The sequence below is a fragment of the Bombus affinis genome, chromosome 10 (assembly GCF_024516045.1).
Source record: "Bombus affinis isolate iyBomAffi1 chromosome 10, iyBomAffi1.2, whole genome shotgun sequence".
Taxonomy (NCBI): domain Eukaryota; kingdom Metazoa; phylum Arthropoda; class Insecta; order Hymenoptera; family Apidae; genus Bombus; species Bombus affinis.
In genome coordinates this window covers 5,513,600-5,538,896 of record NC_066353.1, presented here as the reverse complement: position 1 = coordinate 5,538,896, position 25,297 = coordinate 5,513,600, and the positions used below count along the sequence as shown (strand labels likewise).

At 42.3% G+C, this 25,297-nt stretch overlaps 1 long non-coding RNA gene across 1 annotated transcript; it reads right to left on the bottom strand.

Annotated features, from left to right (window-relative positions):
* Positions 1–22,942: 22,942 nt before the first annotated feature.
* On the bottom strand, positions 22,943–24,181 carry LOC126921569 (uncharacterized). Its single transcript, XR_007712398.1, has 2 exons — positions 23,870–24,181; positions 22,943–23,340 (listed from the first exon to the last, which is right to left on the bottom strand). It is a non-coding gene; the product is annotated as an uncharacterized LOC126921569 (long non-coding RNA).
* Positions 24,182–25,297: the final 1,116 nt, after the last annotated feature.

Sequence of the window (25,297 nt, the reverse complement as noted above, 5' to 3'; positions counted from 1 at the left end):
GTCTTCGAGCGAGCGCAGCGAGCGCGGGACACGTAAAGGTGTGTCACAAACCAACGGATTGGGAAATAGGGACATTGAAATATTCACACCAGGCCGAGGAGCCGGAAGTCTTTATCGAACTGCGTACTGATAAAAGTTTACAGTTTATCAATAGTTTTACATAAATAGTAATATTTCCACATAGTAAAGTGCAACGTGTGGTCCGAAATCGCTGACAAAATTAGGCAATAGCAGGAAATACATGCAAGGCAATATAAGGTATATGTATAACGTGGAAATAGTAATCGTTGCTCGCTCGTACCGCTCGCTCGTAAAAATCTAGTCCAACCTCACAACCGATCCGACACGTTAGCAAATTTGTAATAAGTCGCCTCCTTATCGAATAATAAAAGCAAGAGGACTTGGTTTTAGGTTAGACTATAGTTTTCGAGCGAGCGCAGCGAGCGCGGGACGCGTAAAGGTGTGTCACAAACCAACGGTTTGGCACATAGGGACATTGGAATATTCGCAACAGCCCGAGGAGCCGCAAATCTTTATCGAACTGCGTACTGATAAAAGTTTACAGTTTATCAATAGTTTTACATAAATAGAAATATTTCCACATAGTACAGTGCAACGTGAGGTCCGAAATCGCTGACAAAATTAGGCAATAGCAGGAAATACATGCAAGGCAATATAAGGTATATGTATAGCGTGGAAATAGTAATCGTTGCTCGCTCGTACCGCTCGCTCGTAAAAATCTAGTCCAACCTCACAACCGATCCGACACGTTAGCAAATTTGAAATAAGTCGCCTCCTTATCGAATAATAAACGCAAGAGGACTTGGTTTTAGGTTAGACTATAGTTTTCGAGCGAGCGCAGCGAGCGCGGGACGCGTAAAGGTGTGTCACAAACCAACGGTTTGGCACATAGGGACATTGTAATATTCGCAACAGCCCGAGGAGCCGCAAATCTTTATCGAACTGCGTACTGACAAAAGTTTACAGTTTATCAATAGTTTTACACAAATAGTAATATTTCCACATAGTACAGTGCAACGTGAGGTCCGAAATCGCTGACAAAATTAGGCAATAGCAGGAAATACATGCAAGGCAATATAAGGTATATGTATAGCGTGGAAATAGTAATCGTTGCTCGCTCGTACCGCTCGCTCGTAAAAATCTAGTCCAACCTCACAACCGATCCGACACGTTAGCAAATTTGAAATAAGTCGCCTCCTTATCGAATAATAAACGCAAGAGGACTTGGTTTTAGGTTAGGCTATAGTCTTCGAGCGAGCGCAGCGAGCGCGGGACACGTAAAGGTGTGTCACAAACCAACGGATTGGGAAATAGGGACATTGAAATATTCACACCAGGCCGAGGAGCCGGAAGTCTTTATCGAACTGCGTACTGATAAAAGTTTACAGTTAATCAATAGTTTTACATAAATAGTAATATTTCCACATAGTAAAGTGCAACGTGTGGTCCGAAATCGCTGACAAAATTAGGTAATAACAGGAAATATATGCAAGGCAATATAAGGTATATGTATAGCATGTAAATTGTAATCGTTGATCGCTCGCTCCGCTCGCTCGTAAAAATCTAGTCCAACCTCACAACCGATCCGACACGTTCGCAAATTTGAAATAAGTCGCCTCCTTATCGAGTAACGAACGCAAGAGGGATTGGTTTTAGGTTAGGCTATAGTTTTCGAGCGAGCGCAGCGAGCGAGGGACGCGTAAAGGTGTGTCACAAACCAACGGTTTGGCACATAGGGACATTGAAATATTCGCACCAGCCGGAGGTGCCGCAAATCTTTATCGAATTGCGTACTGACAAAAGTTTACAGTTTATCAATAGTTTTACATATATAGTAATATTTCCACATAGTACAGTGCAACGTGAGGTCCGAAATCGCTGACAAAATTGGGCAATAACAGGAAATATATGCCAGGCAATATAAGGTATACGTATAGCTTGGAAATTGAAATCGTTGCTCGCTCGCTCCGCTCGCTCATAAAAATCTAGTCCAACCTCACAACCGATCCGACACGTTAGCAAATTTGAAATAAATCGCCTCCTTATCGAATAATGAACGCAAGCGGGCTTGGTTTTAGGTTAGGCTATAGTTTTCGAGCGATCGCATCGAGCGCGGAACGCGTAAAGGAGTGTCACAAACCAACGGTTTGTCACATAGGGACATTGAAATATTCGCACCAGCCCTAGGAGCCGGAAGTCTTTATCGAACTGCGTACTGACAAAAGTTTACAGTTTACCAATAGTTTTACATAAATAGTATTATTTCCACATAGTACAGTGCAACGTGAGGTCCAAAATCGCAGACAAAATTAGGCAATAGCAGGCAATACATGCAAGGCAATATAAGGTATATGTATAGCGTGGAAATTGTAATCGTTGCTCGCTCGTACCGCTCGCTCGTAAAAATCTAGTCCAACCTCACAACCGATCCAACACGTTCGAAAATTTAAAATAAGTCGCCTCCTCATCGAATAACGAACGCAAGGGGGATTGGTTTTAGGTTAGGCTGTAGTTTTCGAGCGAGCGCAGCGAGCGAGGGACGCGTAAAGGTGTGTCACAAACCAACGGTTTGGCACATAGGAACACTGAAATATTCGCACCAGCCCGAGGTGCCGCAAATCTTTATCGAATTGCGTACTGACAAATGTTTACAATTTATCAATAGTTTTACATAAATAGTAATATTTCCACATAGTACAGTGCAACGTGTGGCCCGAAATCACTGACAAAATTAGGCAATAACAGGAAATACATGCAAGGCAATATAAGGTATATGTATAGCGTGGAAATTGTATTCGATGGTCGCTCGCTCCGCTCGCTCGTAAAAATCTAGTCCAACCTCACAACCGATCCGAAACGTTAGCAAATTTGAAAGAAGTCGCCTCCTCATCGAATAACGAACGCAAGAGGGATTGGTTTTAGGTTAGGCTATAGTCTTCGAGCGAACGCAGCGAGCGCGGGACGCGTAAAGGTGTGTCACAAACCAACGGTTTGGCACATAGGGACATTAAAATATTCGCACCAGCCCGAGGAGCCGCAAATCTTTATAGAATTTCCTACTGACAAAAGTTTACAGTTTATCAATAGTTTTACATGGGTGTCGAGATGATGGCGGCAAGCAGAACGGACACGTGTACGACGCTCCGTAGGCATAACTGAAATATCTGGGTAAATTAAAGAACTCGGGCGGAAAGTGCACGAAAGTGAAGTTTCTAGTGCTCCGGAATGAGTGGGAATACAAGAAATAAGGGAGCTCGCTGGTATAAAAGCGAGAGATCGATTGAAAGTGCTGTGTGTGGAAAGTGAGGTTAGGGGTAGAGGGAAGGCCATCTTGGGTCGCGAGACCGAAGCGCCACCGGGCGGGCTACCTGGGTAACCAAGGAGCGGGAGAGCGCCCCCGTGGAGGGCCAGTCAAAACTCCCCGCGTCGAACAGTGATAGGGACACTGCGAGTTTAAGTATCCGGTCATCAGACAGACGACTGGCGACCTTACGACGACATCGGCAAGTATTTAGGACACGAATCGCATACACGCGGAAGGATACACCTAAAAAATACATATATATATATGTATATTAAAATCATAAACACATTATGCACAAGTACTACAAGGTAAGTAATCTTACGGCTCAGGGGGTTTCTGAGCTTCCAGGCCCCGTCGGGGATTCGAGTAGCGTCCCAGGCTCGACCCGACGGTCACCCAACGACTGGACGAACGGCGAGGGGAAGGTCGATCCCAGGGCCTCCCCTCGTTCGGTAAACACGACCGGGGACCAAGAAACACCCGCAGATGTCACAGAGGGAAAGATGTGCAAAAAAAGCACAAGAAGATACCTCGAATTTGAGGAAGACATCGCGGGATTCATCGAGGAGGTCGAGATGCCAATGCAGGCACTCAAGGATAAGACACCACCCACCGTAAAGGCGACCCGATTCGCAAAGGAAAAAATCCCGAAAGGTGACAAGATCACCAGATATTTGAGAAAGTCCCCAGTGGAGGGGAGGGCGGGCAAGACAACGAGAAGCCTGGCCAGAAGCCAGCCGATGGCAAGGAAGGACGAAGCGGCCAGCACCTCGGAGCTGGACACACCGGCGGAAATGTCGGACAGCGGCAGCGAAGCGGCGGCGCCAAGGGAAAGTCTCAGGAGGAAGGCCATGGCGAACAGAGCAACGGCCGAGACCGAAAGCAATGACGAGGACAGTATCGTCATCAAAATGAGCGAATGGAAGACGATGACGGAAATCATCACAGAAGTCTTCCGCGAAATCCAATACATAGGTAGCAGACTCTACCTCATGAGCAAAAAGGATACCGACATCAAGGAAAGGAGGGACGCCATCAGTAAAAAAGCGTCCAAGCTCCACTCGATGTTGGACGAGATGAGGCTCAAGAGGAACGCTAGGACAGTCACGGCCACCTGGATGACCACCCCTCCGGGGAGGAGTGAGGAGAAGGAAGGAAAAAGGAAGGAGAGATCGCCCGTCGAGGGGAAGGGCGACACCAAGAGAAAGAGACCAACGACCATGGAGGCCTCCTACGCAGGAGCCTGTGCCGGAAACAGCTCGGCAAAAGCGACTACTGACTACACGGACAGCGATGTAAAGGATGACTGGATCCCTGTCCGCGGAAGGAGAGGAAAAAGAACGGACACCCCGACGGTGGTCAGTAAGGCGAACGCAGGAAGGGCGGCATTGGACAAGCCAAGGAGGCCGGAGGGACCGAAGAGGATTCGTAACAGACCCGAAGCCATCCTCGTCAAAGTAGGGCAAGACAAGGAGTGGATCCAGGCCTACAAAGACCTGATGGGGGCAAAGGAGACCCTAAAGGAGAGCTGTGGAATTAGGAGGACCAGAACAGGTGACATTCTAATCGAGCTGAAAGCAGGTAGCAACGCCAAAAAGACCGCGGCGGATATGAACACGGCACTAAGAGGCAAGGTGAGAGCGCTACCAATGCGCGACAAGACCTCCGTAGAGATCAGGGATATAGACCCGCTCGTAGGCAAGGAAGAACTAGCCAGGGTGATAGGAATGCATCTGGGCATAAGCGACATCACTGAGGTCGAAGTAAAGACCCTAAAAATGGCGCCGTGGGGCACCCAATCGGCAATAGTGACGATGCCGAAAGCCTACCTGGCCAAAGAGGGGGCGAGCCCGAAGATCAGAACCGGCTTGACGATAGCCTCGATAAAGGCACTACCCAATGTAGTAAAGTGCTACAGATGTCACATGTTCGGTCATATCGCAAACAAATGCACGGCGATAAGCCCTGGAAAGGAGATTTGCAGGAAGTGCGGAGCCAAAGACCACACGATAGCTGCCTGCGCCAACGCACCCTGCTGCTCCATCTGCAGCAAGGAGAAAGGTGTGAAATTTGACCACGTAACCGGATCCCTGGCTTGTCCAGAGTATAGAAGGCGATTGAAAGCGAATAAATGAGGATACTGCAGATAAACCTCAACAGATGCAAGCTGGCGCAGGACATGATGCACCAATGCGCGATCGAACTTAGGCCGGATATAATAATAATTTCCGAGCCGAACAGGCAGCTACCGTACTGGTTTAATGACACCAAAGGAGACGCCTCGATATGGGTCACACTCCTCAACGGCAAACTGCCCGATGAAACAACAGAGGTCAAGAGCGACGGGATAGTGGGCGTCCGCGTCGGCGACGTCTTCTGCTTCAGCGGATACTGTTCGCCCAACATAAATAGGCTAGCATACTCCGAGTACATAGACACGCTGTCGACTATGACGAAGAGCGCTGCTAGAAGACACGACAAGGTCGTCGTGGCCGGAGACTTCAACGCAAAGTCAACCTGTTGGGGAGGATCGACCACAGACAAGAGAGGGAGAGTCTTAATGGAGGCACTAAGCAGCCACCGGGTGTTTCCACTGAGGCTCAAGGAAAAGTATACCTTCTTCATGAACGGGAAGACGAGCTTCCCTGACATAATAAGCGTATCCAATAAGGTCAGCGAGATACACGCCGGAAGCGCGGTCTTGGACAAATACTCGGCCTCGGACCATCTGTACGTGCTCCACAGGTTTAAGGCGAGGAAGACCCGAACCGTATCGAAGTTCTACAGGTACGTGACCAAGGACATATCGCCGGAGGAGTTCCTGAGCAGATTCGACGACACTCTGAAGAAGGAAGACCTCAACGCGGCTATCGGAGAGGATGGGGCCGAGTCCCTGCAAAAGAGCATCGAAGGTACGTGCGAAGGGATGCTAAGGAAGTCGAACAGTGCGGCGACCCGCAAGTACGCGAACTACTGGTGGAACCCGATGATCGCGGAACTGAGAGCGCAGGCGCACAAAGCGCTCAGGAGGGTGACGAGAGAAAGGAAGAAGAACGCCGGCAACACCGAGCCCCTCGTCAACGCCTACAAGGAGATCCGAAGGCAATTAAAAAAGGAGATCGCCCGCAGTAAAAAAACAGCCTGGGCAGAATACTGCAAGATACTGGAGAGCGACCCTTGGGGCAAACCCTATCGCACGGTCATGAAGATATGTAAAAGCAAGGGACCAACCAACGACATGCCGATCGACATGGTGAAGGCAGTCTTACAGAGGCTATTCACCTTGGGACACGGACCCCCCCATTATGAGGGCCGCGAAAAGGCAGAGACCGAAGAAGAAGGAGATATTAGCCTCAGCGTCGCCATCGGCGAAGGCGATGTCGTCGATGCCGCCGGAAGAATGAACACCAAGAAGGCTGCAGGAGTCGATGGCGTGCCGGGCGAGATCGCGAAGCTGGTAGCGAGTCGCAGGAGCGAACTCGTGACAAGGGCGTTCAACGGCATCACTGAAACAGGAAGGATCCCAGTCTGCTGGAAGACGGCCAGAGTAATACTGCTAAGGAAACCGGGTAAGGATCCCAGTCTCCCTAACGCGTACCGGCCGATAAGCATACTCCCAACCATGAGCAAGATCTGGGAAAAATGCTTTAAGAAGATCATCGAGAGATGCATCGGAATGGACCCGTTCCATCGGAGGCAATATGGCTTCAGAAAGAAGAGGAGTACGGTAGACGCCATCACGCAGGTGATGAAGTTTGCCAACATCTGCAGACAGAAGAAGGTAGTATGCGTGATGATCACCCTAGATATTAGCAATGCCTTCAATTCGCTCAGCTGGAAGAGCATATACGAGGAATTTGACAAGAGGAAGCTGCCATGGAAGGTCAAAAGGCTAATCGGCAGTTACCTATCCGGAAGGAGGATCATCGTGAGCAACCAGCACGGCACGGTGAAGCACGAGGTGGCGGCGGGAGTCCCGCAGGGATCCATCCTCGGACCATTCCTGTGGAACTTGGTATACGACCGGTTGCTCGAGAGACTCGACAACATGCCAATGGTCAGAGCAACCGCCTTCGCGGATGATCTGGCCATCACATGCTCCGTCGGGAGGAACGAAGAGGCCTCCGCCAAGGTCAACACGATGCTAAGGATCGCCAACGACTGGTGCACGAGTGTCGGGCTCACCCTGGCGAGAGAAAAGACGGAGGTCATGTTCATCACAAGCTTGCGAGTGCCGAGAGTGGTGAAACTCAGGTTGGGCTCCTCGGACATCGAAACGGTCGATCGCATCAGGTATCTCGAAGTCGTCATTGACTCCAGTCGGAGGTTCGGTGCGCATATCGAGATGGCGTGTAACAGAGCCGACAAGTTAATAGGAGCACTTAGGGGAATTCTACCCAACATCAACGGGCCGCCCAGCTTGGCTCGGAGGCTCTACTACAATGTGTGGGAGTCCATCGTAACTTACGGAGCACCGGTGTGGGCTAGAGCAGCGAATACCGATAAGAACAGGAAAAAGCTGAAACGTGCACAAGGAACGGCCCTGTGCATAACAACGACGGCATATCGTACCGTCTCCCACGCGGCACTTTGCGTGTTGACCGGGAATCTCCCGATTTACATAAAGATAAAGATGCTCGGAGAGACCTACGAGAGGAACAAGATCCACGGGCCCAGGAGTGGCACGGATGACGACTGCAAGCTGAAGGAGGAACTGGAGGCGATTCGCAAGAAGGCCCAAGAGGACTGGCAGAAGGAGTGGAACAACTACAAAAAAGAAAATATCACAAAGAAGCTAATACCGAGTGCGCTGTTATTTACCAAAAAGAAGATGGACATCGATCACCACACCATGCAGCTGCTAACCGGGCATGGGAGCTTCGGTGTCTATAGGAAAAGGATTGGCAGGGACAGCGACAGCAACTGTCTCGACTGTGGAGACCCGAACGACGATGCAGAGCACGCCCTCTTCGCGTGCCCGAAGTGGGCGGACAGAAGGATCGAGCTGGAGAACGCTCTGGGCGGGAAGATAGACGTGGGAAATCTGATCGCCACGGTGACCGCCAAGGACGAGAGCTGGAATAAATTTAGGCAATTCTGCAAGACCGTCATGTGTCACAGGAGGGTGACAGCGAGGGCCTGGGAAGAAGCAAGGAGGAGAACGAGCGAAACAACAACCACGCGGAGCAATGAGGGCAAGAACACGAAACAACGAAAAACCGCAGAAGGAGACCAGCCCAGTATTCTGAACTGGCTGAGAGGACGACATGAGGAGTAACGGCCCGAAGAAGTAGATACCACGGGGCACGAAAGGACAACCCTGATGACTGCCGACAGGTTTTACCGGGGTTGTCTGCCCCCCAAGCGGAGGAAGAAGGAGGAGGGGTTTTTAGTGGGTATGGCAACGACATCCGATCGACTCCCACATAACCCAGTGATGCGGGTCACTGGGCATGCGTAATAGCATTTTCCCCTCCCCACGCAAAAAAAAAAAAAAAAAAAAAATAGTTTTACATAAATAGTAATATTTCCACATAGTACAGTGCAACGTGTGGTCCGAAATCGCTCACAAAATTAGGCAATAACAGGAAATATATGCAAGGCAATATAAGGAATATGTATAGCTTGGATATTGTATTCGATGCTCGCTCGCTCCGCTCGCTCGTAAAAATCTAGTCCAACCTCACAACCGATCCGACACGTTAGCAAATTTGAAAGAAGTCGCCTCCTTATCGAATAACGAACGCAAGTGGGCTTCGTTTTAGGTTAGGCTATAGTTTTCGAGCGAGTGCAGCGAGCGCGGGACGCGTAAAGGTGTGTCACAAACCAACGGTTTGGCACATAGGGACATTATAATATTCGCAACAGCCCGAGGAGCCGCAAATCTTTATCGAACTGCGTACTGACAAAAGTTTACAGTTTATCAATAGTTTTACATAAATAGTAATATTTCCACATAGTACAGTGCAACGTGAGGTCCGAAATCGTTGACAAAATTAGGCAATAACAGGAAATACATGCAAGGCAATATAAGGAATATGTATAGCTTGGAAATTGTAATCGTTGCTCGCTCGCTCCGCTCGCTCGTAAAAATCTAGTCCAACCTCACAACCGGTCCGACACGTTCGAAAATTTAAAATAAGTCGCCTCCTTATCAAATAACGAACGCAAGGGGGATTGGTTTTAGGTTAGGCTGTAGTTTTCGAGCGAGCGCAGCGAGCGAGGGACGCGTAAAGGTGTGTCACAAACCAACGGTTTGGCACATAGGGACATTGAAATATTCGCACCAGCTCGAGGTGCCGCAAATATTTATCGAATTGCGTACTGACAAAAGTTTATAGTTTATCAATAGTTTTACATAAATAGTAATATTTCCACATAGTACAGTGCAACATGAGGTCCGAAATCGCTGACAAAATTAGGCAATAACAGGAAATACTTGGAAGGCAATATAAGGTATATGTATAGCGTCGAAATAGTAATCGTTGCTCGCTCGTACCGCTCGCTCGTAAAAATCTAGTCCAACCTCACAACCGATCCGACACGTTAGCAAATTTGAAATGAGTCGCCTCCTTATCGAATAACGAACGCAAGTGGGCTTCGTTTTAGGTTAGGCTATAGTTTTCGAGCGAGTGCAGCGAGCGCGGAAAGCGTAAAGGTGTGTCACAAACCAACGGTTTGGCACATAGGGACATTGAAATATTCGCACCAGCCCGAAGAGCCGCAAACCTTTATGGAATTTCCTACTGACAAAAGTTTACAGTTTATCAATAGTTTTACATAAATCGTAATATTTCCACATAGTACAGTGCAACGTGTGGTCCGAAATCGCTCACAAAATTCGGCAATAACAGGAAATATATGCAAGGCAATATAAGGAATATGTATAGCTTGGATATTGAATTCGATGCTCGCTCGCTCCGCTCGCTCGTAAAAATCTAGTCCAACCTCACAACCGATCCGACACGTTAGCAAATTTGAAAGAAGTCGCCTCCTTATCGAATAACGAACGCAAGTGGGCTTCGTTTTAGGTTAGGCTATAGTTTTCGAGCGAGTGCAGCGAGCGCGGGACGCGTAAAGGTGTGTCACAAACCAAGGGTTTGGCACATAGGGACATTATAATATTCGCAACAGCCCGAGGAGCCGCAAATCTTTATCGAACTGCGTACTGACAAAAGTTTACAGTTTATCAATAGTTTTACATAAATAGTAATATTTCCACATAGTACAGTGCAACGTGAGGTCCGAAATCGTTGACAAAATTAGGCAATAACAGGAAATACATGCAAGGCAATATAAGGAATATGTATAGCTTCGAAATTATAATCGTTGCTCGCTCGCTCCGCTCGCTCGTAAAAATCTAGTCCAACCTCACAACCGGTCCGACACGTTCGAAAATTTAAAATAAGTCGCCTCCTTATCAAATAACGAACGCAAGGGGGATTGGTTTTAGGTTAGGCTGTAGTTTTCGAGCGGGCGCAGCGAGCGAGGGACGCGTAAAGGTGTGTCACAAACCAACGGTTTGGCACATAGGGACATTGAAATATTCGCACCAGCTCGAGGTGCCGCAAATATTTATCGAATTGCGTACTGACAAATGTTTACAATTTATCAATAGTTTTGCATAAATAGTAATATTTCCACATAGTACAGTGCAACATGAGGTCCGAAATCGCTGACAAAATTAGGCAATAACAGGAAATACTTGGAAGGCAATATAAGGTATATGTATAGCGTCGAAATAGTAATCGTTGCTCGCTCGTACCGCTCGCTCGTAAAAATCTAGTCCAACCTCACAACCGATCCGACACGTTAGCAAATTTGAAATGAGTCGCCTCCTTATCGAATAACGAACGCAAGTGGGCTTCGTTTTAGGTTAGGCTATAGTTTTCGAGCGAGTGCAGCGAGCGCGGAAAGCGTAAAGGTGTGTCACAAACCAACGGTTTGGCACATAGGGACATTGAAATATTCGCACTAGCCCGAGGTGCCGCAAATCTTTATCGAATTGCGTACTGACAAATGTTTACAATTTATCAATAGTTTTGCATAAATAGTAATATTTCCACATTGTACAGTGCAACGTGAGGTCCAAAATCGCAGACAAAATTAGGTAATAACAGGAAATATGTGCAAGGCAATATAAGGTATATGTATAGCTTGGAAATTGAAATTGTTGCTCGCTCGTACCGCTCGCTCGTAAAAATCTAGTCCCACCTCACAACCGATCCGACACGTTAGCAAATTTGAAAGAAGTCGCCTCCTTATCGAATAACGAACGCAAGTGGGCTTCGTTTTAGGTTAGGCTATAGTTTTCGAGCGAGTGCAGCGAGCGCGGGACGCGTAAAGGTGTGTGACAAACCAACGGTTTGGCACATAGGGACATTATAATATTCGCAACAGCCCGAGGAGCCGCAAATCTTTATCGAACTGCGTACTGACAAAAGTTTACAGTTTATCAATAGTTTTACATAAATAGTAATATTTCCACATAGTACAGTGCAACGTGAGGTCCGAAATCGTTGACAAAATTAGGCAATAACAGGAAATACATGCAAGGCAATATAAGGTATATGTATAGCTTGGAAATTGAAATTGTTGCTCGCTCGTACCGCTCGCTCGTAAAAATCTAGTCCAACCTCACAACCGATCCGACACGTTCGCAAATTTAAAATAAGTCGCCTCCTCATCGAATAACGAACGCAAGAGGGCTTGGATTTAGGTTAGGCTATAGTTTTCGAGCGAGCGCAGCGAGCGCGGGACGCGTAAAGGTGTGCACAAACCAACAGGATTGGCACATAGGGACATTGAAATATTTGCACCAGGCCGAGGAGCCGCAAATCTTTATCGAACTGCGTACTGACAAAAGTTTACAGTTTATCAATAGTTTTACATAAATAGTAATATTTCCACATAGTAAAGTGCAACGTGTGGTCCGAAATCGCTCACAAAATTAGGCAATAACAGGAAATATATGCAAGGCAATATAAGGAATATGTATAGCTTGGAAATTGTAATCGTTGCTCGCTCGCTCCGCTCGCTCGTAAAAATATAGTCCAACCTCACAACCGATCCGACACGTTCGAAAATTTAAAATAAGTCGCCTCCTCATCGAATAACGAACGCAAGCGGGCTTGGTTTTAGGTTAGGCTATAGTTTTCGAGCGAGCGCATCGAGTGCGGAACGCGTAAAGGAGTGTCACAAACCAACGGTTTGGCACATAGGGACATTGAAATATTCGCACCAGCCCTAGGAGCCGGAAGTCTTTATCGAACTGCGTACTGACAAAAGTTTACAGTTTACCAATAGTTTTACATAAATAGTAATATTTCCACATAGTACAGTGCAACGTGAGGTCCAAAATCGCGGACAAAATTAGGCAATAGCAGGAAATACATGCAAGGCAATATAAGGTATATGTATAGCGTGGAAATTGTAATCGTTGCTCGCTCGTACCGCTCGCTCGTAAAAATCTAGTCCAACCTCACAACCGATCCAACACGTTCGAAAATTTAAAATAAGTCGCCTCCTTATCGAATAATAAACGCAAGAGGACTTGGTTTTAGGTTAGGCTATAGTCTTCGAGCGAGCGCAGCGAGCGAGGGACGCGTAAAGGTGTGTCACAAACCAACGGTTTGGCACATAGGGACATTGAAATATTCGCACCAGCCCGAGGAGCCGCAAGTCTTTATCGAATTGCGTACTGACAAAAGTTTACAGTTTATCAATAGTTTTACATAAATAGTAATATTTCCACATAGTACAGTGTAACGTGAGGTCCAAGATCGCAGACAAAATTAGGTAATAACAGGAAATATATGCAAGGTAATATGTCGCATATGTATAGCTTGGAAATTGTAATCGTTGCTCGCTCGCTCCGCTCGCTCGTAAAAATCTAGTCCAACCTCACAACCGATCCGACACGTTCGAAAATTTAAAATAATTCGCCTCCTTATCGAATAACGAACGCAAGTGGGATTGGTTTTAGGTTGGGCTATAGTTTTCGAGCGAGCGCAGCGAGCGCGGGACGCGTAATGGTGTGTCACAAACCAACGGTTTGGCACATAGGGACATTGATCACACAAGACTCGCGAAAGGACAAAAGGAGGCAAAGTGACAATCGGAGCGAAAATCCGGGAGGGAAGATTCAAATGTCTCGAGGAATTTACGTGTCGTAGAATAGTGACAATTTACTTACGATTGATGTACGTCGTTTCGAGGGTGGCTGTAGCGGATACTGAACGAAAACCAAGAAATCGTCGAGAAATGTGGAAGACAACCGCGTCTGCTCGTCACCGCGATATTACTGGCGGTGGTTGCTCTACCCACACCAGAATGTGCGACCCAGGAAGCAACCCCCACCGGCCGTCGACCGGTCGCGATATAGCAAGCTACCCCTGTGAATCGGTGATCCTTCGATTTCGATCAACCTGATCGAGTTTCACCATTGACGTCGTTTACCACGTTGATGTTGAGGTGGCCGTCATGCGGTAACCAAGCATAATTCATTCCATCGATCAGATCTCGATCGAAATTAATATATTCTACCGATAAGGAATCGCTGAATATAAGTTCGCATAGAAATGTTACAGCTACGGTGCATTAAATAGATTCTTGATTTATTACGATGATATTCATGGAAAGTTAATATAATTGTAATGGCAGAAGGTGATGGGTGGATGCAAGCGACATTCAGTTACACGCATAACATGATATCGATGTGTAACATGTATACGTAGATGCTACTATCGTAGTTTCGCGTTGAAAACTTTATAGTTCAATTCCATTGTACCTTAAGTCGTCCTTGGATTTCTGGCATACGCCCCTATAAACCCTAGAATATCTTAGGAATTTGCAGATCGTTTCCGAGTCAAGACATCGTGCAATTCGCCCCCTCCTTTTCACGTTCTTTCTTTCTTTCTATCTCTTTCGTCGATAGAATTTTCTTCTCCAATACCTTCATTTATCGTTGCAATCTCTTTTAGCAATCTCTGCGCCTTTTGATCGATGATATCCGTTTGATTTTGTATCTTTACGTTGGTTTTTCTACTATTTCCTGGTATTGTTGTAATTTCTTCTATTCGTAATCGTCAAAGTGCCTCTCTCATTTCTAAAATCCTCCTGATATTGTTACGCCCACTTAAACATTTATTTTTATTGTTATATCGTCCTTTTTGTTACGCGTGTGCTGTTTTCTTTTTACTGCTAGAATTTTACTTTTTGAGATCGATGCTGTTTTTCACTGGTGGAGTTCTTTTTCTGGCCCAAATTGATATCTTCCGTGGGTGGTTAGGTTCTCGAAACAATTATTATAGATATTTATTAATCCATGTGCACGTAAATCGAGAAAGAGTATGAGAAATATTCATAACATCTATTGTTTTTACGGCAGAATTCACAATAAAGGAATGCATGCCATTATGGTTCATTAGATTGCTTGAATAGGATTAAAAGCTTTATGATTCTGTTTCATACAGATTGTATACAAACGGACTAAAACGAATCACGATACGGTTAAATATTGAAACAACTGCAGATTGTAGTGAATTAAAAAGTTCCTCGTCGATTTTTCAAGCGAAAAGATCCCCTATTGACTCTATTGCTGTATGATCGCCGATATTGTTCCAAATTAACGTGTGAGAAATGTTAGCCGAGTTATAATTCGCTTATGTGATATATGTATCGCACGTAGGGTGTTTTCCATTTTTTTAGTCAAACTATGAGAGCATAATCTACAAGTGAAAATAAGAAAAAGATATTACATAAAATTTAGCAGTAAACTATTTATGCAAATGCATATTTTTTATGGATATAAAATTGATTTAAAAAATGCACCCGAGGTAGAGAATTATTTTATTTATTAAATATAACAAATAACAACATTTCGTTAGTGAGACCTGACATGAACTTGTAAATAAAATACTCAAATACATTTTTTATGTTTTATATTCTGTGTATTTTTGCAGCTTGAAAATTCCCATAAATGTGTAAAAATAGTCGACCAACTCGTCATAAATCATAAATAAATAAATCAAATTTATTATGTTGAATATATCGCGAGAATATTATCAAATATCAATAACTAACTTATTAATTAGTTGTGTTAATTCTTCCTGCGTTGTTACTTTTATATATTCTGCAACAACAAATTTGTTCCCATGCGCATATTTTATATTTCAAACTGTGTTCAATATTGGCTGATAACTTTGTAATAAAGCGTTTACTGTGAAATTCGCTACAACAGATTTCTCTTATTTTCGCTTGAAAATTCCCTTACCTTTTTAACGACAAAATAGAAAATACCTTGTATAAGAATTATTGAAGCTAAAAAGCGTGGTAATAGCTACGTTTCGTTGCATTATGATTCTTCTGAGAATACTCAAAACGCAAGGACTCTCGCAGTAGGATAAGGAGCCACGAATAGACTTACTTCATTCACGTGATCGTAGTTGTATTGAGGTGCACGTCAATGCCATCTGCACATATCGACTTAGCGGATTCCACTCCGTGTCCCATCGTAATTAAAACGGTTTAAGATAAAGAGTTGACATGCTTGAACGAGTCCTCGTCGCCGGGAATTTATCCACTGTGCGAATATTCAAACGTCCATACGTACCATCGTAGTTGGCCTTAATTAAAATTTCTTAATCGCCTTCAACAGTGGTAAATGGAACTCATTTTGCGGTTACTTGAACCGCACTCCTGCTCGGACAGCCGAGGAGGACGGACGTGTCTAGACGGTCGTCCTCTCCAGGTATAAGTGAATAGTGAAAAAGTGCTTCAAAGTAATAGTGCTGCAAAGTGATAGTGAGGAGGAAATAAAATAACAATGCAGATACCAACTATAAACATAGCAACAAAAGGTGAAACATATTATATAAAAACCAAACAAATTAACATTGAGACTGAAGAAACAAAAGAGCATCGGGGACAGGAAGATAGCAATTCAGAACATGAAAGATACTACCAGGACGAAAGCTGGAAGCCAGCGAAGGCTAGCAAAAAACGCAAAACAACCACAGACATAAGTGCCATAGAAAACCCAGTTACAGAAAAGCAGCGATGGCTGCAAGAATTACCATTAAGTAACTCCTTCAACTCACTAACGGAAGAAATAGACGCTGACCCCGTAAATAAAACCACTATCCAAACAAATCATATTACAAAACCACCACCAATCTTTGTAGAGGCCCAAATAATAGACCCGCTCATCGATCTACTAAATAATCTAGATGAGAAAAACAACTACACAATAAAGCAAACAAAATTGGATCAAGTAAAAATACAAACAAACACACCAGAAACATTTAGGAAAGTTATAAAAGCATTAAAAGAAAAAAATGCTATCTACCACACGTATCAGCTTAAAACTGAAAGGAGCTATAAAATTGTCATAAGAGGATTGCATCCTAAAACCAACATACACAAACTAAGCGATGAGTTAGCTAAAATTGGACATCAAACAAGAACAATAAACAATATAACAAGATTCGACACAAAGCAACCACTACCACTATTCTTAATAGAACTTGAACCCAGAATCAATAACAAGGAAATATATGATATCAAACAAATACTAAACACAATCGTAACAGTCGAACAACCAAGACACAAAAAAGATATACCTCAATGCATGCGGTGTCAACAATACGGACACACTAAAAACTATTGCAACAGAAGCCCAGCTTGAGTCAAGTGCGCAAAAAGTGACTTAACTGTACACTGCCCATATTCAGGAAAAATAGAAAAAGTTAAATGCTTCAACTGTAACGGAAACCACCCAGCCAGCTATAAAGGATGTGAAGTAAGAAAACAACTACAACGTAAACTGTTCCCGCCCCTACGAAGCAGGACAAGCACTAACACACAAGCCCATCAGGACAGCACAAAACCTGAAATATTACCAAATACAGAGCAAGCAATAAACACCAAACCTATCAGCACCAACACCATTGGTGGTCTAAGCTATGCTCAAGTAACCAGCCAACCAACACACACACACAACCAATACCACAGCAATAGTAACAATGACACTGCAGAAATCAAAGAACTGCTCAAACAATCTATAAAGAACACCGAAATGCTAACCAGAATGATAAGCGAACAAAACGCAGTACTCAAACAGCAAACCCAACAAATCACAGTCATGCTACAACTAATTACAAACGTGCTAAGCAAAAAATAAAAACGGACACTCTAAAAATAGCAGCCTGGAACTCAAACGGCCTACAACAACGGGCCCTCGAAATTAAAACATTCATATACAATAACAATATAGACATACTACTTGTCTCAGAAACACACTTCACTACAAAAAGCTACTTGAAAATAACATACTACACCATATATGATACCAAACACCCCTCAGGAAAAGCTCACGGAGGGACAGCAGTGATAGTCAGAAACGATATCAAACATTATCTACACAGCCAAGTTAACAAAGAATATTTACAAGCAACCACTGTCACAGTTCAAACTAGCAGCAACTACTTCCAGTTGTCAGCAGTATATGTGCCTCCGCGACACAAAATAACAACACAAATGTGGGAAGAATACTTCCAGGACCTAGGGGACAAGTACATCGCAGCGGGAGACTACAACTCAAAGCACACGCTTTGGGGGTCAAGAAACATTACACCTCGAGGTAGAACACTGGAAAAATACATTACAAATAATAACCTCAATATATTATCCACAGGAACACCGACACATTGGCCGACTGACCTGAACAAAAAACCAGATCTTCTGGACTTTGCAGTTATAAGGGGACTAAACACAAATAAACTAAAAATAACACCCAACCTCGAGCTCAGCTCCGACCATACACCCATAATAATTGAATACAGAAACAAACCAATACACTATAGCAAACCAGAAACACTATGCAATAAAAGCACCAAATGGCAAACTTTCAAAGAAATAATAGAAAGCAAAATAAACTGCAACATCCAGTTAAAAACTCCTGAACACATAGAACAGGCAGTAGCAACATTGACAGCAACTATTCAAGAAGCAGCAAGGACAACCACTACACCCGAATCAACCAGCAGACAAACAATAACAATCCCGCAAGAAATACTCGACAAAATCAAAGAAAAAAGAAAAGCAAAAGCAAAATGACAAAAATACAGAACCCGAGAAAACAAAAAACACTTAAACAAACTTGCAAAGAAAATAAAAAACAAAATAAAGGAGCACAACGATAACGAATTCGCAAAGTTCATAGGGACACTCTCCACACACGAGAACACCAACTATTCACTATGGAAAGCCACGAAAAAAATAAGGAAGCCAATAATACCCGTCCCGGCAATCAGAAAAGCAGATAACACATGGGCAAGAAGCAACGAAGAACAAGCTGAAGAATTCTCCAACCACCTCTGCAACACATTCACACCACACATTATCAACAACAGCAACCTCAAAAGTCATACGGAGGAGGATCCACAAACCACTACTACCACAGCCGACAAGGAATACACCATACCTAAAACATCGGCACAAGAAATTAGAAACATAATTGATAAAACAAAAAACAACAAAGCGCCAGGAATCGACCTAATCAATGGTAAAATCTTGAAAAACCTTCCGCCAAAAGCAATAAGACTAATGACAATAATATTCAATGCAATTCTAAGAATTCAATACTTCCCCAAACCATGGAAATTAGCACAGATCAAAATGTTACATAAACCAGGCAAAGACCCGCACCAAACTGCATCTTACAGACCAATATCACTGCTTCCAGTATTTTCCAAAATACTGGAAAAGATAATATACGACCGCATAAAACCAATAATAGTGACAAAAAAACTAATACCGGATCACCAATTTGGTTTCAGAAACAAGCACTCCACGATAAAGCAAATGCACAGGCTTATAAACGAAATAATAATAGCACTAGAAAACAAGGAATACTGCACAGCCCTCTTTATAGACATAGAGAAAGCATTCGATAAAATTAACCATGAAAGTCTACTACAAACAATTAGGAAACAATTCCCGGAGCAAATACACCAATTAATAAAATCCTACCTAAGCAGCAGAACCTTCGTAATAAAAATCAAGGACACACATTCTCAAGTTAAAGACATCAAGGCCGGGGTACCACAAGGAAGCGTCCTAGGCCCAATACTATACACATTATACACGGCGAACATACCAACAACTACCAACAGCACAGTATTGACATTCGCGGACGACACAGCTATACTAGTCAGGCATACTAACCCAGAAACGGCAGTCAAAATACTACAAGAACATATCGTAAAAATAGAAAATTGGCTACAAGAAAAACAAATAAAAGCAAACCCCAATAAATGCAACCATATTACATTCACGCTACGGAAAAAGATACCACCAAACATCCTATTGAACGGCACACATATAACGCAAACAAAGCATGTCAAATACCTAGGACTCCACTTAGATCAAAAACTCACCTCGAAACTACACATCAAATCAATAGTAGAAAAAATACAGAAAACAAGGAGACAAATGCATTGGCTAACAAGCCGAAAATCCAAACTAAGCACAGAAAATAAAGTAAAAATATATAAAACGATCATAAAACCAATCTGGACGTACGGAATACCACTATGGGGGACGGCAGCAATGAGCCATATATACAAAATAGAGGTAATACAGGCTAAAATCCTCAGAACAATAGTAAACGGACCTTGGTACGTCAGAAACGAAGATATACGAAGGGACCTGGGAATGCCAACGGTCAAGGAAGAAATCAGCAGATACTCCGAGAAATACAAATCAAGAATAGCAACACACATAAACCGGCTAGCTGCGGAAACATACAAAACCATAAACATGGACAGAAGAGTAAAAAGGAAGCATCCAGCAGACCTTATAAAGGACATAACCTAACAAACACGAGGATGGTACCCCGCTGGGGGTAGCCACCAACATGCTAATTTAACCGCTAAAAAATTCCACCAAATGTCCAAATTGGACAAATAGTGAATTTAAATAAATAAATAAAAAAAAATATTCTTCTGTAAATCATCCATTAACGAGTTTTCTCAATATAGTATGTGTGTTGCACGAAACATGTTAAAACTTGATTAACCCTATATCAAAAGAAAGACTGGCGATTATATTGGGAAAATTTGACAGAAATCTGAAAATGTTTACGAGCAAGGGATTGCGAGCTTCATAAAAGGCACCGACGTATTCGAACAGTCGTTTTTCGTTATATTAGACATCATCCTTTGTTTCTTCAAACAGAAAATTCATATGCATGAAACTACCCCTCAAAACGATTGCGAGTAGATTTCATATTCATTTAAAATTTTGCAAATATTACAGTCTCATTACAATGCTAATAAAGTTTCGAAATGTTTTATACGACACACGTACAAGTGGTTTGATAATTCTCCGAACACTTTCATGAACCATCGTATTTTACCCGATACTACGTATAGTGTGCAAAGAAATACAGCGAATAATATTGCAATGTACGCAAATAATTTGATAGAAATTATATTCTGACTAGGTCCGATATCTCATGGCATTTAAAATACGGTCGAAAAAATTTGTGTAAATGTGGACCGTCGAGTTGATGGTCATATAAATTGTATTTCACGAATTGTAGTTCGTGCACGAAGAGCGAAATTAAACGCAGCTGCTTATACGTGACAAAATTAATACGGATGGAAGGAAATTTTGATTAAAACTAGGGAAAAAATTCGACTGGAATGAGCTCGAATAAAGCCTTTGATTTATCAACCTATGATCATCGAAGCGAAGAAGCGTTTGCAACAAAAATGGAAAAACGAATATGTATAGAGAAACTAGCGCGTGTATGGAAAGTAGAGCGAGGGAAGAAGTTTCTAGTTATTTTGTTCGATAAGAGTTTCAGCGAATCGGCGTGGCTTGCCGCTTGCGGCAAATTTCCAGTTTATTAGATGAACATGCAGAAATCTGCATGATAAGAAAACTCTGCTAATTTTAATTCGCCTGGCGTAAGAAAACCACGGGAATAAAAAAACATTTTCTACTTCTTCGCAACTAATTTTTCAATTTATCTGAATCGGCAACCACTCGCTTATTTATGAAAGGAATAATTCCATAACGCGAATTTTATTCACTTTGAATGCAGATTGACGAACATTCCACTAATTGTTCTAAAATTAAATTCGTAACAAAGTTCTCTATTTATATTTAAGTTTATCGAGAGAGCTAGTTGTTCCATCTAAAGAACTGTGTTAATATTAAATACCAAAGTGGTTTCCAGAGGTAGGAGAAAATCAAAGGTAAAGGGAAATCAAGCAGGGAGATTGTATCAAGAAGTAATGTATTCCGTGACCGTCAGTTAAGCGTACAATGGTTGCTTCTCGTGTCAACTAAGGTTGACATAGTACCTCAAGTTTCTTGGAAATGGTGTTGCTAATACTTACCGTTTCTCATTTGCATCAAACTAGGTAAAGGTGGGCCTTGGTAAACGTATTGACAAATTTGCTGAATAAATTTATTTTAGATTAGCAAAATAAAAAGTGGCGAGTCATTACTGTCTCTCTCTTTCTCTCTCTCTCTTTTATTTTGAGTTTAGAAATGTTTAATAAATACTTACAGTCGATGGATTTGTTTGCTTTGAATCTCTTACGTAGATTGCCAAAAGAACAGTTAAATTTAAAGGAAAACTAATAATACCACATCAAACACGACTATTTATTCGCATGGCACACGTCATACTAATTATTCGAGAAATTCTATTATAATAATTGTCTCCTCTAAATTGTTTTTCACGATGTTACTTGAACAACGTGCACGTGTTACTTCGACAATCTGGACTTTTACGACATTTCCAAATTTTTCGATGCCAGTTGTGGTTAACAGCTGGACGTTTTATTGCTAAGATTTTCCGCTGAGATTGCGTCGTGCAAGGTCCTTTAATACGCACAAGAAATACGAAAAGCGGCAGTAAATCGAGAATCACGGGAATCCATAAAAAGGATTCGCAGAAACCTTACGATACCCTTGACGTTTCCAAATTTCGTAAGTTTACCGCGACCTTCACGATTAAAAACATATGTAGCTCCTTCTATTTATTGTACAAAGAGTAAGCTTCATCCTTCCTTCTGTGTAGAAGAAACTGGAAAAAAAGAGAGTATCAGTCCCACTTTGGACTTTGTCCCTTTAAATAAGATGCAAATAAACCCGAAATAAATTATTCCAGAGCTCTCTTATACAGTTGGATCTTATTACTAAAATTTTGTAAGTCACGCGAGACACAAATTGTTGCTGTTAAATTCTCATGATGAATAGTAAAGAGCTTGTTAAGAAAAAAAAGGGCGGAGCCTCTTGTAACTCTGGAATATTTAATTCTGTTCTTTTGTTTATCTTTAACAAATGTACGTGATTTATCCAGGATTTTAAAATGATTGGTAAATACTTTCTTACTATTCCTGGTATTAGGGCTTCGAGCTGTTCGTTGGACGTTGAGTGACATCACTCGAAGTCACGAAAGTCACTCGATTATCGAGTACCCTCAGCATCTAGCGAAAAAAGTAGAACGGTGAATACGCTGTAGACCTTGTCAAATAAACAGAGGCTTACGAAAGTATTGTATCTGAATACGTCTCAAAAAAAAATTTTATAAACATGTTGCGTGTATTATAAATTATTTTATCTGTTAAATTGCACATTTTCCTTAGCAGATTTAATTTTATAAAGTTACATACCGCTTGTCTCGCACCATTTTAATTTTCTTACCCTTATATCCACGTTCCAATTGATTATTCGATGCAGAGATAAACCTAGCGTCACGATTAATTAAAAGAATCATATTAAATCCATTCAGCCATTGTATCATGTCCATATTATCATAATCATCGTACTATATTTCTACTATATTTCTGTGATATCTGTTAAAATATTATCTTCCACTTTATCCTGTATATTATCTTCATTTAATATTTTCCCAAGTATAAATATACGCTGATTCATTAATATTACAGCAAAGCACGGCTTCCTTGATGACGATCAAATATCAGCACACGTTCCTTGAAACATAATAACTTTATTAAAATTCAGCCAAGCGACTTCATCTTTTTGGGGAAGTTAGAAAGATTAGATTACCGGATGACTTGTAAAGATAATTTGAAGAAATAGCAATACGGTTGGAATTTCGAAATAGGAAGTAAAGGTCACTTTTTACGTCTTTTTTATCTGGGCCTGTAGTAAGATTTAAACAACACATATTATATCAGTTAGAATAAACTACGGATTTTTATATAAATTCATATTTTCGAGAATGTAATTAAGAGAGAAGAACCTCGGTAGAAAATTGTTTTACCTAACAAGTATTAGAGAAATCATAGTACTTTGAATATTTTAAGTATTTTTTATATTATTATATATATAAAGTTCAATAATTGGATCATTCCGAGATCGATTCTGAAGTCTGAAAATCGAGTTTTTTTCTTATGAAATAATTAAAAATACAAAAATAAACAATTAATATGCGTCTATAACAATAAATAACGAAAATTATCTACACGGGAAATAACAAGTCCTTGATACAATGTTTACCTGAAAATCGAGAATCGATTTTCAACGTCCTTAGCTACCAATATTTCTCCTTCCGTCTTTAAATCTTAAATCTTCAGTCTTTAAAATCTTAAATAACTATTCTGTAACCTTATCTGTCTCTAATGTAACTCTCTGTCCGTTCGTTTGGGAAGAACGTGTTTCTTCAAATGGCCGTCCGTAAAACAAAGGAAGATCGTTCTGTCCATGAAACACAGCCTGTCGTGCTACCCGTAAAACGAAAAGAATCCCTATCCTACATGAACTCTAGGGAGTTTACATATATATGTATGTATATTTTGCGCAATTTTGCATTTTTAAATATCCTCTAAATGCGCGAAAGTTCATAGTTCATGTACGTAGGAGGATGACGTTGTTCAGTTACAGATATGTTGAACATTTTATCGAAATTGGTTGATCAATGGAATCAAGTAACAGACATCGAAAGATCTTTGCTATTTTCTTCTTCTTTCGACTAATTGCAATTTCTTCGAAATCTTTTTACACTTGGTCTATTAATTTAATCCTTCCAAATTGTCAAAAAAGAAGAAAAATAATCATGTCATGTTACAGTGCTAATGAAATGAAATTTCAAAATGTTTCATGTAGCGCGTACAATATGGACATACAAGTTTCCTATTGAAAATGTCAAAATACTTATGAACACTTTATATCACGTACGCTGTCTCGCTTATCGTGGCCAATTTAATTAATACGAAGCAAAGGATCGTAAGATCATCTTGAATCAGAAGACACACGGAAATTAGCAAGCGTAGACGGAAATTCGGGACGATAAATCGAGACGAGAGCAAGGAAATTGAAGTAGAGCTGAGGCAGATACCAGTTGTGTGGAATAGAAAGGATTCCAAAATGGTAGATAATGATACGAGGAAAGCCGGGTTACTCAATTATCCCGATTAATCGACTGTAATGTCTTCGAGGATGTCGCTAATTAATTATCGAAGTCCACGAAAGCTTAACTCGACGAGGATAAACAAATGTTTCATATGGTCGACCAGAGATAATTAATTTTCCTTAATCACGTTCGTCGAGCCAGCAGAAATTGGTTGGTTGAGTCTAGCGGAAGACAACTTGGATCTCTTCGTCGCGCCGCAGGAAAATCTGTGATCTTCTCTCCACGTTTTTCTTTTTGTTCCTTTTATGTTCGATGGCGGATCAATATTTCCCAAGTGACGGATTACAGGCCAGGCGTACCAGGAACTGCTAGACGAAGGTACGAGCTGCTTGGAAGCTGCATTAGCTTGGTAGCTTGTGGAATAATCCGCTTGAAAAGGAGCTATTCCGCGTGGAAGCTCCGGACGCACAAAACGCTGAGGAAACGGCAACCCCCTTATGAATTATTCCATCCCTTTTCTTGTATTTGAGAATTAAAGCACCAGTCCGTAGCCTGGTAGCTCTTGACCATAAGTT